Source organism: Molossus molossus, unplaced genomic scaffold (genome assembly GCF_014108415.1).
Source record: "Molossus molossus isolate mMolMol1 unplaced genomic scaffold, mMolMol1.p scaffold_m16_p_2, whole genome shotgun sequence".
NCBI lineage: Eukaryota > Metazoa > Chordata > Mammalia > Chiroptera > Molossidae > Molossus > Molossus molossus.
In genome coordinates this window covers 113983517-114000401 of record NW_023425355.1, presented here as the reverse complement: position 1 = coordinate 114000401, position 16885 = coordinate 113983517, and positions in this window count along the sequence as shown.

Sequence of the window (16885 nt, the reverse complement as noted above, 5' to 3'; positions counted from 1 at the left end):
GGGGACAAACTGCAACCGAGTACGTGCCCTTAGCAGGAACCGAACCCGGGTCTCTCTGGACCGCAGGCCGATGCTCTAACCGCTGAGCCAAACTGGCCAGGGCAGTAACTCCATTTTTAATTAAAAAAAAAAATCTATCAAACTGTTTTCCAGAGTGGCTGCATCATTTTATATTCCCACCAGCAATATGTGAATGATCTAGTTTTTCTGTATACTGTCCAGCATTTGGTATTCTCATAATTTTTTATTTTAGGCATTCTGATAGGGGTATGGTGATATCTTATTGTGGTTTTAAACTGTTTTTCTAATGAGTAATGCTGTTAAACATCTTTTCATGTGCTTATTTGCCATTTATATATCCTCTTCATTGAAATATCTGTTCACATATATGAAAAAATGTTCAACATCACTAATCATCAGAGAGACGCAAATTAAAACTACTATGACACCTCACACCTGTCAGAATGGCCGCCATCAACAAATCATCAAACAAGTGCTGGTGAGGGTGTGGAGAAAAGGGGACTCTAGTACACTGCTGGTGGGAATGCAGACGGGTGCAGCCACTATGGAAAACAATATGGTGTTTCCTCAAAAAATTAAAAATTGAACTTCCATTTGACCCCAGTGATCCCACTTCTAGGAATATACCCTAAGAAGCCTGAAACACCAGTCAGAAAGAATATATGTACCCCTATGTTCATAGCAGCACTATTTACAATTGCTAAGATCTGAAAACAATCCAAGTGTCCATCAGTAGATGAATGGATAAAAAAGCAGTGGTACATATACACAATGGAGTACTATGCAGCTGTAAGAAAGAAAGATCTCTTATCCTTTGAGACGACATGGAGGGACCTGGAGAGTATTATCCTAAGTGAAACAAGCCAATCAGAGAAAGAAAAATACTGCATGATCTCACTTATTTGTGGAATATAATGAACAAAACAAGTTGATGAACAAAATAGACCAGAGACATAGAAGTAGGGTACAGACTGACAAACCTCAGAAGAGGGGGGTGGGGAGAGGGAAGAGATAAAGCACAGAACTTATATGCATGTGTGAGTAACCATGGACATCGACAATAATGCTGGGGGGGGGGCGGGATTGGGAGGAGGATGTCAGTGGGGGAAAAAGGAGAAACATCTGTAACATAAATAAATAAATAAAATATCTGTTCATGTCTTTTGCCCATTTTCTAATTGGATTGTTTATTACTGTTGAGTTTTGAGAGTTCTATATATAGTATCTGTTAGATATGTCCTTTGTCAGATATGTTATTTGTAATATTTTCTCACAGTCTTTAACTTTTCTTTTCATCTTTTTAACTTTATTTTTCAATTATCATTGACATACAATATTATATTAGCTTCAGGTATACAACATAGTGATTGGACATTTATATACTTTACAAAGTGATCGCCACGATAAGTCTAGTACCCTATCTGGCACCATACATAGTTATTACAATCTTATTGACTATATTCCTTATGCTGTACTTTACATCCCTGTGACTGTTTTTATAATTGGCAATTTGTACTCCTTAATCTCTTTTTTCATCTTCTAAACAGGGTCTTTGGTAGAGCAAAGTTTAAAATTTTGATGTGGTTTCATTTAAAAATTTAAAAAATAATACTGATCTCCTGGCCCGTCCTGCCCTGTATTCCATGCGAAATAAGGGCATGTACATGCCCAGCCAGTGTGGCTCAGTGGATTGAACATCCCAGGTTCCATTCCCAGTCAGGGCACATGACCTGGTTGCAGGCTCGATCCCCAGTGGGGGGCATGCAGGAGGCAGCTGATGGATGTTTCTCTCTCACATCAATGTTTCTATCTCTCTCTCCGTTCCCTTCTCTCTAAAAAATCAATTAAAAACATATTTTAAAAAGGGCATGTACATATTTCATCCATCTATCTGTCCATCCAGCTAGCGTTTATCTAGTACCTACTGTGTTCCAACTTCAGTTGCTTGTACTAGTGATCCAAGAAGGAATAAAAAGCAGTTGCCTTCACGTTTAGTGGGGACAGGGACATGGAGCACATACCTTCCATGTGAGTGTGGTGAACAGTATGGGAGCCCAAGCCCGAGCACTAGCTCTGGCCAGGAGAGGTGGGGAAGGCCACTCCTTGCTTGTCTCTTTCCCACAACTAAGGAAGTGCCAGTTATGGACCAACTGAAACCCTAGTATTAGTCTAACTATATATATAGTCAGAGTGTATTGTGTAAAAGCGTATCCTTATATTCTTTTCATCAAAATTGCCACTGGTGCCCTGGCCGGTTTGGCTCAGTGGTTAGAGCGTCGGCCTGCGGTCCAGACAGACCTGGGTTCGGTTCCCGCTAAGGGCGCGTACCTCGGTTGCAGTCTGTCCCCGGCCCTGGTTGGTTGTGCGGGTGGCGGCCGCTCGATGTGTCCCTTTCATGTTGATGTTTCTCTCTCTCTCTCTCTCTCTCTCCCTCCCTCTCTCTCTCTCTCTCTCTCTGTTCCTGTCTCTCCCTCCCACTTTACCAGAATAAAAAAGGAAAAATGTCCTCGGGTGAGGATGAAAAAAAAAAAAATTGCCACTGGTTCATTTTCTAGAATATTCTTTCCACATTTCTTTTTTTTAAAATATGTTTTTATTGATTTTTTAGAGAGAGATAGAGACATTGATGTGAGAGAGAAGCATCCATCAGCTGCCTCCTGCACGCTCCCCACTGGGGACTGAGCCTGAAACCAGAGCATGCGCCCTGACGGAGAATCGAACCGAGGATGCTCAATCCACTGAGCCACACTGGCCGGGCTTCTTTCCCCATTTCAAAATGACTAATACTAAAATTGAGACCCTGTGAGATTAACAGAGGATTCACCCCTGGATGTGATTATTTTTCAAAAAGAAAATGACACCTGCTGTTCAACAGGTGGTCTTCACTATGAAGTACAGGCATCAAGGAAAGGTGTAGCTGGTCTTGTTGTATAACAGTCCTTGGTCCTAATATAGCAACATTCACCTAAGAAGCTGGAAGGACTTGACTCACATGACAAGCTGCCTCATTTTGCATGATTCCAGCGAAGGCAAGACAAGATTTATTATGCAGTGGCCTATATTCCAGGTAGACAGAGTATGATGTTCCCTACCCAGGTAACGAGAAAAGTATGTCCAGTGACACATTTGGGAGGAACTTAAAGATCCTTAAGTTAGAAGAGAGAATTGAACCATTGGTTTAGGCCATGGTTCTCCTCCAAGAATTTTTAAAAGTATGATCTTTTTTTTTTTTTTTTTTTTTTGTACGTGCCCCTAGTGGGAACTGAACCTGGGACTCTCTGGTCCGCAGGCAGATGCTCCAACCACTGAGCCAAACTGGCCAGGGCTAAAAGCATGATCTTGCTTACATAGGACCAATCAAATTATCATTACAGGAAACACTTGAGGCTCAAAACCTGAGAATGCTTTTTGTTATCATGTCTAATCAATACCTCATCCTGCCAATTCCCCCTGGGTGATGTCCCCCCTCCCCCATCCCTTATATTCTCCCTTCCTTCCTATTCCTAAAGCAATTTGGTTCGGGAACACTTGACATCCAGCTGCCCCTGCCCAGCAGCTTCTCTCTGCCCCAACTCACTTTGTACACAACTGCTGTAAACTGAATGTTTGTTTACAAATTCCTCCCCAAATTCATATGTTGAAGCTCAATCCCCAATGTGATGGCATTAGGAGGTGGGGCCTCTGGGAGGTGATTAGGTCCTGAGGGTGAGCCCTCATGAATGGGAAAGTGCCTTTATAAAGGGACCCCAGGGAGGTCCCTTGCCTTTTCTGCCATGTGAGCACACAGCGAGAAGGCGTTGAACCAGGAAGTGAGCCCTTCCTGGACAGCAGATCTGCCAGCACCATGATCTTGGACTTCTAGCCTATAGAACTTTGAGAAATAAATGTCTGTTGTTTATAAGCCACCCGGTCTATGGTATTCCCTTATAGCAGCTTGAACTAAGACAACAGAAAGTCAGATTTATGTACCAAATGCAACGTTTCCTCCTGTCATTCTGCTGCTTGGAAATCTTTAGTTGCTCCCCACTGCTTACAAAATAAAGTTCAAAAGCTTCATTCTCTACCATCAGCCCCAATCTACCTTTCTTTTTTCTTTTTTAATCCTCACCTAAGGATATTTTCCCATTGATTTTCTAGATAGAATGGAAAAGAGGGAGAGAGAGACACACATCGATTGGTTGCCTTCTGCACAACCCCGACCAGGGCTGGGGATCAAACCTGCAACCCAGGCACGTGCCCTTGATCAAGAATTGAACCCCTGACCCTTTGGTTCACCGGCTGACACCCTAACCTCTGAGTTAAACCGGCCAGGGCCCCTATCTACCTTTCCAACCGACCTTTTCACTCTCACTTTTTTTCTAAACACACATTAAAATACCATGGTTAACAGACGGTTACCTCCATGACATGATGTCAGGGCCTGGCGTCTTTCTCAATTGTCATCGATCAGTTGTTTCCCATACACCTACCAACTGTATTCCTGTTTTGTGAGTTTTGTTGAATTAATGAATGAACTGTCACCTCCAACCTCTGTTTCCAAACTCACCATTCCCCAAAGCTCCTTGGCCATTCCTATCCGCCGCCCCCAAAAGTTTCTACATACTAGGTATCTTCTCCCTCATCCCCACAGCCAGAAACAGCCTTTCCCCTCCCCTCTGATGATCTGAATCCTATCTATGTCTTCAGGTTTGGTTCAAGCTCCAATTTTGAAAGCTTCCATAACTTTCTAACCCACAATGGTATCTTCCTCTTTAGAACAGTTACTGCACTTTTGTTTATTATTTCTTTTCTTTTTTTTTGTTCAGATAGAGTGGGAGGGAGAGAGAGGGAGAGAGAGAGAGAGAGAGAGAGAGAGAGAGAGAGAGAGAAACATCGACGTGAAAGGGACACATCGAGTGGTTGCCATCTGCACGACCCAACCCGGGCTGGGGACAAACTGCAACCGAGGTACATGCCCTTAGCGGGAACCGAACCCGGGTCTCTCTGGACCGCAGGCTGATGCTCTAACCGCTGAGCCAAACCGGCCAGGGCAGTTACTGCACTTTTGGTATCACTCATTCATTCATTCCACATTTACTAAGATGATCAGGATGCAGGCCCTGCAGTGGAGGAGCTCACAGCCTAGTTGGCATTTACCACCTATTGCCTCACGGGTTAATGATGGCAGAGACCATGTTTTAAGTTTACTTGGGTTCCTCCCTTCCCCCCCTCCACTCCCAAGCTCTTAGCATGGTGTTCAGTAAACATCTTTTTTTTAACCGTTTAAAAAAAATTTTTTTTCTCTTTATTGCTTTTTTATCCAGAGAGGAAGGGAAGAGGGAGAGAGAGAGACATTGATGAGAGAGAACATCGATTGGCCGCCTCCTGCATGCCCCCCACTGGGTTAGGCCCAAAACCTGGGCATGTGCCCTGACTGGGAATCAAACTGGTGACCTCTTGGTGCATGGGTCGATGCTCAACCACTGAACCACACCAGCTGGGCAGTAAACATCTTTTTTTAAAAAATTTTTAGAGAGAGAGGAAGGGAGGGAGAGAAAGAGAGAGAAACATCAATATGAAAGAAAAACATCGATCAGTTGCCTCCTGTACATCTCCCAACTGGGGATTGAACTTGCAACCTATGTATATGCCCTGACCAGGAATTGAACCCCAAAACTTTTGGTGTATGGGACAATGCTCCAACCAACTGAGCCACCCACCCAGGAAAATAAACATCTTTTGAATGATTAAAATAATACTTTGATTTGAGTTGATATTTTCCCCTCTGTAGTTTTCTCCCTCCACCCAGATAAATAATTTCTTATCACTCATACCTGATAGGTTCGGGATAGCTCTCATTATCTGTATTTTATCATCGAGGAAACTGAGGCACAGAATGGTAAAGTAACTTGTTTCAGACTGCAAGTGAGTTATGCTTGCTTCATTCAAACTCGAGGTTAAATAGTTTTGGAACCAAAGACAGCTCTATCTCCATAGTGCCAGTATTTAGTTACCTGTCTTAGACACGGAGTACAAAATTGTGCCCTGCCCTTGCATGTGTCTCAGTGGTTAGAGCGTTGGCCTGCACACTGAAGGGTTGCGGGTTTGATTCCCAGTCAAGAGTACATACCTGGGTTACAGGTTCGATCTCTGGTTCCAGTTGGGGCACGTGAGGGAAGCAACCAATCAATGCACTGATGTCTCTCTCTCTCTCTCTCTCTCTCTCTCTCTCTCTCTCCCTCCACTCTTTCTAAAAACCAATGGAAAAAATATCTTAAGGTGAGGATTAACAAAACAAACAAACAAAAACCCAAAAAACAAATTGTGCCCTATTGCACACATACAGACTTCACCAAAATCACAAAGAGGAACCTGTATATGTTTAAAGCCACAGTTTGGCTTTGCAAAATAATGTTCTTATATTCAACATCAAGTTGTGTGAAAGGTAACACATGACAGAGTCAGAAACGTTCCAGGGAGAAAAGAGTGGGTGGCAGTTAGTGAACTGCAACGTCTTTCCTTTCATAGAACAATTCTTGTGGAAGAAACAGCATTGCTGCCTTTTTCTATTTTCAGCACAAAGTAACGCCTAACTAATCTGATTATTATTCAAGTGGAGGTGTATAGCCACAAACCTTCATTTAATCTGCAAGTTTTGCAAAACAACAAACTAATATACAGTAGAGGATGCAAATGGGTGGCCTGCTGGCAAAATTGAACTCACCTAAAGAGTTTACAAATTTTTTAAGTTAATTTGGAATACATAAAAGGATGTTTCCATGAGGCGAGAGGAATCAGGAAAAACAAACCCATTGTGTACACAGCAACTGCAGCTTAACAACTAGAACAGTACCAACAGCCCTGAAGCCTTCTAGGCACACATAACACATGAAATAACCTGAATGAGCAGTCAACAGTTAAAAATCGTGACACTGCATACAAAAGTCTAGGTGTCCAGCTTCTCTTAAAACACTTGGCACTTACTGGTTCTGCATTGCTGCTCCAGTTTACCATATCCCACTCTTTGTCTATGTGGCCGCCTTTGTTCATCCACATGACCTGTCTGGTCCCGAGGCATCTGAGTTCATAACCCCTGGCAAGTGTTTTCTTTGGGGTTTGCTTTCTCTCCCTTGACACTGTGCAAGCTCTCCATTTCCCTAGCTCTCCTGCCTCTCCTTTGGGACATCTCTTTTCTGGGTAGAGCAAGACCTTTAAGAGGTACAAGGCTTAAAAAAAAAGAAGAGGGCCCTGGCCGGTTTGGCTCAGCGGTTAGAGCGTCGGCCTGCGGTCCAGAGAGACCCGGGTTCGGTTCCCGCTAAGGGCGCGTACCTCGGTTGTAGTTTGTCCCCGGCCCTGGTTGGTCATGCGGGTGGCAGCCACTCGATGTGTCCCTTTCACGTCGATGTTTCTCTCTCTCCCTCTCTTCCTCTCTCTCCCTCCCACTCTATCTGAACAAAAAATAGAAAAATGTCCTCGGGTGAGGATAAAAAATAAATAAATAAATAAATAAAGAGTTGCGAGTTCAATTCTGGTCAATGGCATGTACCTCAGTTGCAGTTCGGTCCCTGGTCCTGGTTGGGGTCATGCGGGAGACGACTAGTTGATGTGTTTCTCTCATGTCGAAGTTTCTCTCTCTCTCCCTCCCACTCTATCTGAGGATAAATGGAAAGGTATCCTCCAGTGGAAAAAAAAAAAAAAAAAGAGGTACAAGGCTCCACAGAGATGTGCAGATGAGAAGAAAATGCCTCTGCTCTCAGTGGACATGTGCCCACAGAAGAAATTGACCTGTGCACAGTTGCATATAATACAAGAGTTAACCATGGGAATGGAGAAAGGGTTGCAGGAGCATGGCAGGGAGAAACTGTCAGTTAGGGTTCTCTGGAGAAACACAACCAACAGGATGTGTGTAGGTATGTATGTATGTATGGCTTTGATTTTAAGGAATTGACTCACGTGACTGTGGGGGCTGGTAAGTCTGAAATCTGCAGAGTAGGCTGACAAGCTAGAGACTCATGGAAGAGCTGATGTTGCAGCTGGACTCCAAAGGCAGAATTCCTTCTTCCTCAGGGGACTTCAGTCTTTCTCTCTTAAGACCAGTAGCTGATTGGATGTGGCCCATCTACATTATGGATAGTCTTCTGCTTCATTCAGTCTACTGAGTGAAATGTTAATCCCATCTGAAAAATAGTTTCACAGCAAAATTTAGACTAGGTTTGACCAAATATCTGGATAGCGCGGCCTAGCCAAGTTGACACTTTAAAATGAACCATCACAGCCCTAGCCGGTTTGGCTCAGTGGTTGGAGCGTCAGCCTTCAGACCAGAGTCCCAGGTTCAGTTCCCGCTAGGGGCACATACCAAAAAAAAAAATAAATAAATAAAATAAAATGAACCATCACAGCCTGGCTGGTGTGGCTCAGCGGTTGAGCATCAACCCATGCACCAAGAGGTCGCTGGTTCGATTTCCAGTCAGGCACATGCTCAGGTTGTGGGCCCAATCCCCAGTGGGGGGCATGCAGGAGGCAGCCAATTGATGTTCTCTTTCATTGATGTTTCTCTCACTCTCCCCCTCTCCCTTCCTCTTTTTCTAAAATCAATAAAGAAAAAAAAAGCTAATTTGTTATTCTACTACCTAGAAAAATTACTATTAAAATAAAATAATATACACAATGGAGTACTATGCAGCTGTAAGAAAGAAAGATCTCTTATCCTTTGAGACGACATGGAGGGACCTGGAAAGTATTATCCTAAGTGAAAGAAGCCAAGCAGAAAAAGACAAATACCACATGATCTCACTTATTTATGGAATATAATGAGCATAACAGTCTGAGGAATAGGGTAGACCCAGAAACATGGAAGTAGGGTACAGACTGACAACCCTCAGAAGAGGGGGTGGTGGGGATAGGGAAGAGATAAACCACAGAACTTATATGCATGTACGCATAACCAATGGATATGGATGGGGGTGGGGGTGGGGATGGGGAGGAGGGTGTCAATGGGGTAAAAAAAGAAACATCTGTAACAAAAATAAAATTAAAAATAAAATAAAGTAAAATAAAATGAACCATCACAGACTGTGTGTGTGTGTGTGTGAAGGCTGGGGTAGGAATTTGACAGGCATACACACAGGGGAAGAATATTTTGTGTGGAGAGAACCTTGTGCCTGAAGGAACAGAGGTAGGGCAATCTGAGTATGTTTGAGCAACGCAGCAAAGGAGCAAAAAGTGCCAGGATGGTGTTGGGGGTTGGGGCAAGGGGCAAGGTGGACATGAGGGATGGGGAATGGTGGGGAACAGGAGAAAATGTAATTGGAGAGCTCTCTGGGAGCTCAATCAGGAATTACCTTGAATGCAATGGAAGGTTTTTGAGCAGGGAAGTAGCACAATAGGACTGTTTTAAGAAGAAAACTCTGGCCCTGGTTGGTTTTGCTCAGCGGTTAGAGCGTCGACCTGCGGTCCAGGGAGACCCGGGTTCGGTTCCCGCTAAGGGTATGTACCTTGGTTGCAGTTTGTCCCCGGCCCTGGTTGGTCATGCGGGTGGCAACCACTCGATGTGTCCCTTTCACGTCGATGTTTCTCTCTCTCTTCCTCTCTCCTCCAACCACTTTATCTGAACGAAAAATGGAAAAATGTTCTCGGGTGAGGATTAAAAATAAAAAAATAAAAATAATAATAATAAAATAAAAAATCAATTAAAAAAAAGAAGAAAACTCTGGCAGACATGTAAAGGCTGGGGACATGGGGAGAGAGTGAGGCAGGAAGCGCAGTGAGAAAGTTCCCTGAGGCTACGCAAAAGCAGGCTTGAGCGATGCTCAGACTCTCAGGGAGAATGTACAGCTTTTTCTCTGTGATGGATAAACACAGCTTATAAACATGGATATTGTTCCTAAATTGGCCCTTGTGTTTTTATTTTATTTATTTATTTTTTATTAATTAATTTTTGTTACAGATGTTTCTCCTTTTTCACCCATTGATTCCCCCCTCCCCCTCCCTCCCTGCCCTGTCCCCAGCTTTGTTGTCCATGTCCACTGTTCATGCACACATGCATATAAGTTCTGTGGTTTATCTCTCCCCCACCACCACCTCTTCTGGGGATTGTCAGTCTGTACCCCACTTCCACGTCTCTGGGACTACCCCATTCCTCAGACTGTTATGTTCATTATATTCCACAAAAAAGTGAGATCATAGGATACTTGTCTTTCTCTGTTTGGCTTATTTCACTTAGGATGATACTTTCCAGGTCCCTCCATGTCGTCTCAAAGGATAAGAGATCTTTCTTTCTTACAGCTGCGTAGTACTCCATTGTGTATATGTACCACTGCTTTTTTATCCATTTGTCTACTGATGGACACTTGGGCTGTTTCCAGATCTTAGCTATTGTAAATAGTGCTGCTACAAACATGGGGGTACATATATTCTTTCTGGTTGGTGTTTCAGGCTTCTTAGGGTATATTCCTAGAAGTAGGATCACTGGGTCAAATGGAAGATCAATTTTTAATTTTTTGAGGTGACACCATATTGTTTTCCATAGTGGCTGCACCAGTCTGCATTCCCACCAGCAGGGTACTAGAGTCCCCTTTTCTCCACACCCTTGACAACACTTGTTGTTTGATGATTTGTTGATGGCGGCCATTCTGACAGGTGTGAGGTGATACTTCATTGTTGTTTTAATTTGCATCTCTCTAATGATTAGTGATGATGAGCATTTCTTCATATGTCTCTTAGCCATTTGTATGTCCTGTTTGGAGAGGTGTCTATTTAGTTCCTCTGCCCATTTTTTAATTGGGTTCTTTGTCTCCTTTTGTTGAGTTGTATGAGCACTCTATATATTGGAAATTAACCCCTTATCTGATATATCATTGGCAATTATGCTCTCTCATACAGTGGGTAGCCTTTCCGTTTTGATGATTGTATCTTTCACTGTGCAGAAGCTTTTGAGTGTGATGTAGTCCCATGTGTTCATTTTCGGCCCTTGTGTTTTTAAAAAAGATTGCTGACTACTGATGTAGAGGTAAATAAAGGCCCGGACTGGGTAGTGAGACAAGAAGACCAACTGGAGAGCATAAATATGGTGGGGGAAAAGAAGGGTCCATTTATGGATAATGGGTAGAAGAGAAATGTTGTAAAAAAGTCACTGAGGTTCTAAGTCTGGGTGTGAGAAATGATGATGGCATTCTCCGAGTTCAAGACCAGAGGACGAAGTTGTTTGGGAGATGATGAGGAATCCTGTTTAGGACTTGCTGAATTCGAGGTGTATGAGGGGCCCTGGTTAGTGGTGGGGCCTTGGCTCTGCCACTCACTAGCCACGTAAATAACAGCATGTCCTTAGGCCTCCTCTCTGTACAATGAGGGGAATGGTACCTTCCTTCTAGGACTGCTGTAAAGATTAGATGAGCTACCAAAATGCGTAAAGTATTTAGAATAGTGCTTCTGAACAGACACAGAAAGCAGACAGTTGAAAATGCAGCTCTTTATCTTCCCAGAGAATATAAAGACTTCCAGAGTACCTTCCCTGCTAGTCACAACATTCCAGGGTCAGTCACCTGCCCTGTGTGGGTGGTGACACTCACAAACTGCAATTAAACTATATTTCCATAACAAATCTTCCCTGTCTTTTGCTTTATAACATTAGGATGGCCAACACGAAAGGAGAATTTGCAGACGGTCCAGGGTACACAATTGTGTATTTCTTTTTTATTTATTTTTTTATTTTATCCTCACCCGAGGACATTTTTCCATTTTTTTTTGTACAGACAGAGTGGGAGGGAGAGAGAGGAAGAGAGAGAGAGAGAAACATCGATGTGAAAGGGACACATCGAGTGGCTGCCACCCGCACGACCAACCAGGGCCGGGGACAAACTGCAACCGAGGTACATGCCCTTAGCGGGAACCGAACCCGGGTCTCTCCGGACCGCAGGTGGACGCTCTAACCGCTGAGCCAAACTGGCCAGGGCCAATTGTGTATTTCTTAAGAGAGAAAACTGGGTTGGGAAGTAGGATTCTGATTGCAATTATAATGTGTATTTTTTTTTTTTTTTAATCCTCACCCGAGGACATTTTTCCATCTTTTTGTACAGATAGAGTGGGAGGGAGAGAGAGGAAGAGAGAGAGAGAGAAACATCGACGTGAAAGGGACACATCGAGTGGCTGCCACCCGCACGACCAACCAGGGCCGGGGACAAACTGCAACCGAAGTACATGCCCTTAGCGGGAACCGAACCCAGGTCTCTCTGGACCGCAGGCGGACGCTCTAACCGCTGAGCCAAACCGGCCAGGGCTATAATGTGTATTTTTTCCCCACACCACCATCTAAGTCTCTGACACCAGCTGGATGTCCTATAATTCAACTCATTTCTCACACTATCTACTTAGAGATAGTGTTGATTCCACAGGTTAAGGGCTCAGTCCCACAACACTACCCCTCCCCCCACTTCAGATGCTCCTAGCAAATCCAGATGCTCACCTGAGCTTCTGACCAACCAGCTATAGACCGGAGGTTCCAAAGACACCCCTGCCTTGGGTTAGATTAATCTGTTAGAGCAGCTCACAGAACTCAGAGAAACACTTACTTACTAGATCACTGGTTTATTATAAAAGGATATAAATCGGAAAGAGCCAAATGGAAAAGATGCAGTGGGCAACGTGCGGGAAAGGACAGGCGCTTCCATGCCCTCCCCAGGTGCACCGCTTTGGGGTTTTATGGAGGCTTCATTACATAGGCGTGATTGACTCATTGGCCCTTGAAGACTGAAATCAATCCCCAGCCCCCTCCTCTCCCCAGAGGTGGGGGTGGGGTGGGACTGAAAGTTCCAACCCTCTAATCCCACAGTTGGCTCCACTGGTAAACAGCCCCCATCCTGAGGTACTTTCCCAAAGTCACTGCATTAACATGACAAAAGACTTTTACCACTCTCTTCACAGGAAATTCCAAGGGTTTTAGGAGCTGTGTCAGGAACCAGTGGAAGGCCAAATATATGTTTCTTATTATATATCACAACATCACAGTCATCTCAAGATGTCTTTAATTTTATTATTTTTTTATTCATTGATTTGTGTGAGAAACACTTTGTTGTTCCACTGATTTATGCATTTATTGGTTGTTTCTTGTATATGCCCTAACCAGGGATTGAAACCGAAACCTTGGCTTATGGGAGGACGCTCTAAGCAACTGAGCTGGTTGGCCAGGGCTCACGATGTCTTTAAAGAAATAAAAATGGAAACATTGAAAAAAACGTTGAAGCGGTTTGCGCCAGGCACACAAAGGAGTGTGGGTCGGGTGGGAGGGGGAGGAGCGGAAAAAAAAAAAAAAGGAATAGGAAAAGAAACATTGAAAAGGTTTAAAAACTTTAAAAATTATTAAACCTAGTAGCCATCAAAGACTGTAGGACAATGAAAGCAATAATCACTAAGTAGGAAGGTGTAGGGAAAGAACAAATTAGTTGAATAAAGCACAGAATATGTAATTCCATCACAGGACTGTACTCGGCCCTATCTGTGAGGTTATGAACAAGCTTCAAAGTCTATGTCACCTGAGAGAGAAACTGCTAAAAGTGCCCCATTACCTGAGACACAGCATGGAATCTTGAAGGCATGTGGACCCCTTTGCTGTATTTTCAAGACTCTGTCTTCTCTTCCAAGGCAAAGCAGCCGCCCCGTCCCCATTCAGACCTGGAATGAAGGCCGAAATGAACTGGCTTTTTCTGTTTGAAAATATTTTCCGTATTGTTAGTGGTAGAGAAGACGCCCTCCAACATAATTTTTATTTTGTCTTGTCATATTTGTGGGAAGAAAGTGGATTCCAAGCCAGATTTGCTATTTAGGAGTATAATAATTGCCTAAAACATTCCTGGTTTTATATGTGTCAGCTCTCACCTTTGGATAATAAGGGTGGAGAGCAATATCCTAGAGTCTAAGAGTCCTCTTTTCCCTTTAGAACTTTTATCGGCCACCATAACAACGTTCTCCTAATTACTGTAAATTACCTGACATTGGAAGGGAATCTGCTGTATCCGAAGCCACAAACAAACAAACAAAAACCCCAGAAGGCTATTACACTTTCAAACATGAAAGGAGACACAATAGGCGACTTGCTTTTCCCCCCACACCTATAATTAACCTCTGATTATAGGGAGTTCCGCCCTCCTTGAACTTTTATTCCCTATCTACCCTAAAGGGAAGTATGGGTTAGTTGGACTCGGGAGGCCTTTCCTCTGGACTTTGCAGAAAAAAAGGACTGGCAATCATAAAGTTCACTAAACGCTCTGAGTTTTCTATCTCTTGTAATCCCTTTTACTACTGCTGTTCTTCTAGCTGCAGAATGATCTATTTTTCTGCATGGTTTTAGGTTACTCAGGCACATTATTTATTTGCATCACAATAATGTGATTTCAGTCTATCTCCGTCTCGGAGTGCTTGCTTCATTCAGCAGCACGTATAGTAAAAATTCGTCTCACAGAGTGGTGATGAAATTTGCTTAAAATCATCTGTGCAAACAAAATAATGGATCTAGACCCCTTAACATGCCCACATTACAACGTGCAGAAGGTGGGCATTTGCACTATTCACCCATCACCAAACATCTATTGTGCATCCTTGTGCTGCATCTTGCGTGGTCCTGGGGTGTGACAAGTTTCCTCTCCTCTGTGGGCTCACACACAACTGCAGTACAACGTGGTGTTCCAGTGGAGACTTGAACAGTGGGTGCTGTGGGAGCCCAGTGCCAGAGCAACCTACTCTGCTGGGGAAGTTGAGATGATGGGGAGAAAAGTGTATATGCACATGTATCCGCGGTGTACTAAGCTCTTACTCTTTGCACAGCATCTTCATGCACAAGCCCTTAAATCCCAACCACCTTTTGAGGCAAAAATTGTTTGAATTTTAACTTTATACACAAGGAAACAGAGGCACCGAGATGTCAAGTTGCTCCCAGTCACACGGGGATCTGAACTCCCAGGTCAAGGATCTGCAGTTTCCAGGTTCTTTCCTGTCTGCTCGGCTGCCTCCCAGGATGGGGAATGGGGTGAGGGTGGGGTGGTGTAAATAGTACACAGTTATTTGCTTCAATATGGGCGCTCAATTTAACAATGCCTGGGAATATAAGAAAGGGAGTACGCAAAAAGTTTCCCACGTTTCAGCTTTTCCTAACTCTTTTTAGTCCACTTTAAATAAAATTTGCAAATGACTGCCCAGTGAAGATATGCAAATGACTGCTGTGAAAGTTGGCTCATTTAGCTACCTCAGGCACGCACATTCTTTTTCAGAGTGAAATATGTTTAAAGAGAAAACTTTGCATGTTTCCCGCTCCCTTTCTAACTCCACATTCCAATGATAACGTATTGATTAACAAAACACCCTGTTGATTTGAATTGAGTATGCCTATAAGGAGGGGTTAACTGAAAAGAGAAAACTGCTGTATAATTTATTCTCTTAGGTACTCCCAGGCAGTAACCCAGGCTCTACTCAAAAGTAAAATAAAGCCCAGAATCAGAATAGTAAGTACATCCCATTGTTACTATGTACAGTTTGAATTGTCAGAACCAACAGCTTTTGAATCTGTTTACCCTGGTCTATATGAAAAGGAAACTGAAATAAAACCAAGCAAAAACACCTCACCAGTGTTCCCTGAGAATCCATGAATCTCAGCAAAAGGGGACCTGCATGGTCATTAAGCCTAGTGGTTCTCAAGGAGGCATTGTGGAAATTTGTGTTTTTTTGGTTGTCACAATGACTGGCAAGGGCTACTGGCATTTAGTGGGCAGGGGTCAGGCATGCTAGATAGTCTACAATGCTGGACACTCACTTAAAAAAATAGTTCCTGCCCTGACTGGTTTGGCTCAGCGGTTGGAGCATCGGCCTGCGGTCCTGAGAGACCAGGGTTCGGTTCTCGCTAAGGGCATGTACCTCGGTTGCAGTTTGTCCCCGGCCCTGGTCGGTTGTGCGGGTGGCAGCCACTCGATGTGTTCCTTTCACGTCGATGTTTCTCTCTCTCTCTGTTCCTCTCTCTCCCTCCCACTCTACCTGAACAAAAAATGGAAAAATGTCCTCGAGTGAGGATTAAAAAAAAAAAGTTCCTTAGAGCTAACACAATTTTACATATAAATACAAAATATTTTTGTCCAGTGTTTAAAAATCGATTTTAGAGAGAGAGAAAAAACATCAATTTGTTGTTGCACTTATTTACGCATTCACTGGTTGCTTCTTGTATGTGCACTGACTGGGGATCAAACCCAAAACCTTGAGGTATCCGGATGATGCTCTAATCAATTGAGCTACCCAGCCAGGGCTCTTTACTTAGTTTTGATACACATCGACTTTCCCAAGAATGTAACTACTGTTTCAACTGAGGGGAGGTTGTACTTTTTTGTTTCAAATATTACCAGGAATTCACCATTTTGGAAAACAAAGTCACCAATGTCAAAACTGCTCATGGTATTTGAGTTGCAAAAACACACTTTTTCAGTTTGCATTTTTAGAAGATCGATTTTAGAGGGAGAAGGGAGAGAGAAACATCGATTTGTTGTTCCACCCATCCACGCTCTGATTGGGGGACTCCTTCTGCATGTGCACCACCCCGGGAAGCCCAACCTTGGCACATCTGGACGACACACCAACCAACTGAGCTACCAGGCCAGGGCTTCCGTTTGCATTTTTTTTTTTTATCCTCACCCGAGAACATTTTTGCATTTATCTTCAGATAGAGCGGGAGGGAGAGAGGGAGGAGGAGAGAGAGAAACATGATGTGAGAGAGACACATGACTGGCTGCCACCCACACTACCCCAACCGGGGCCTGGGAACAGACTGCAACCCAGGTACCTGCCCTTAGTGGGAAGGGAACCTAGGACTCTGGTCTTCGGGCCGAAGCTCTAACCGTTGAGCCAGACCGGCCAG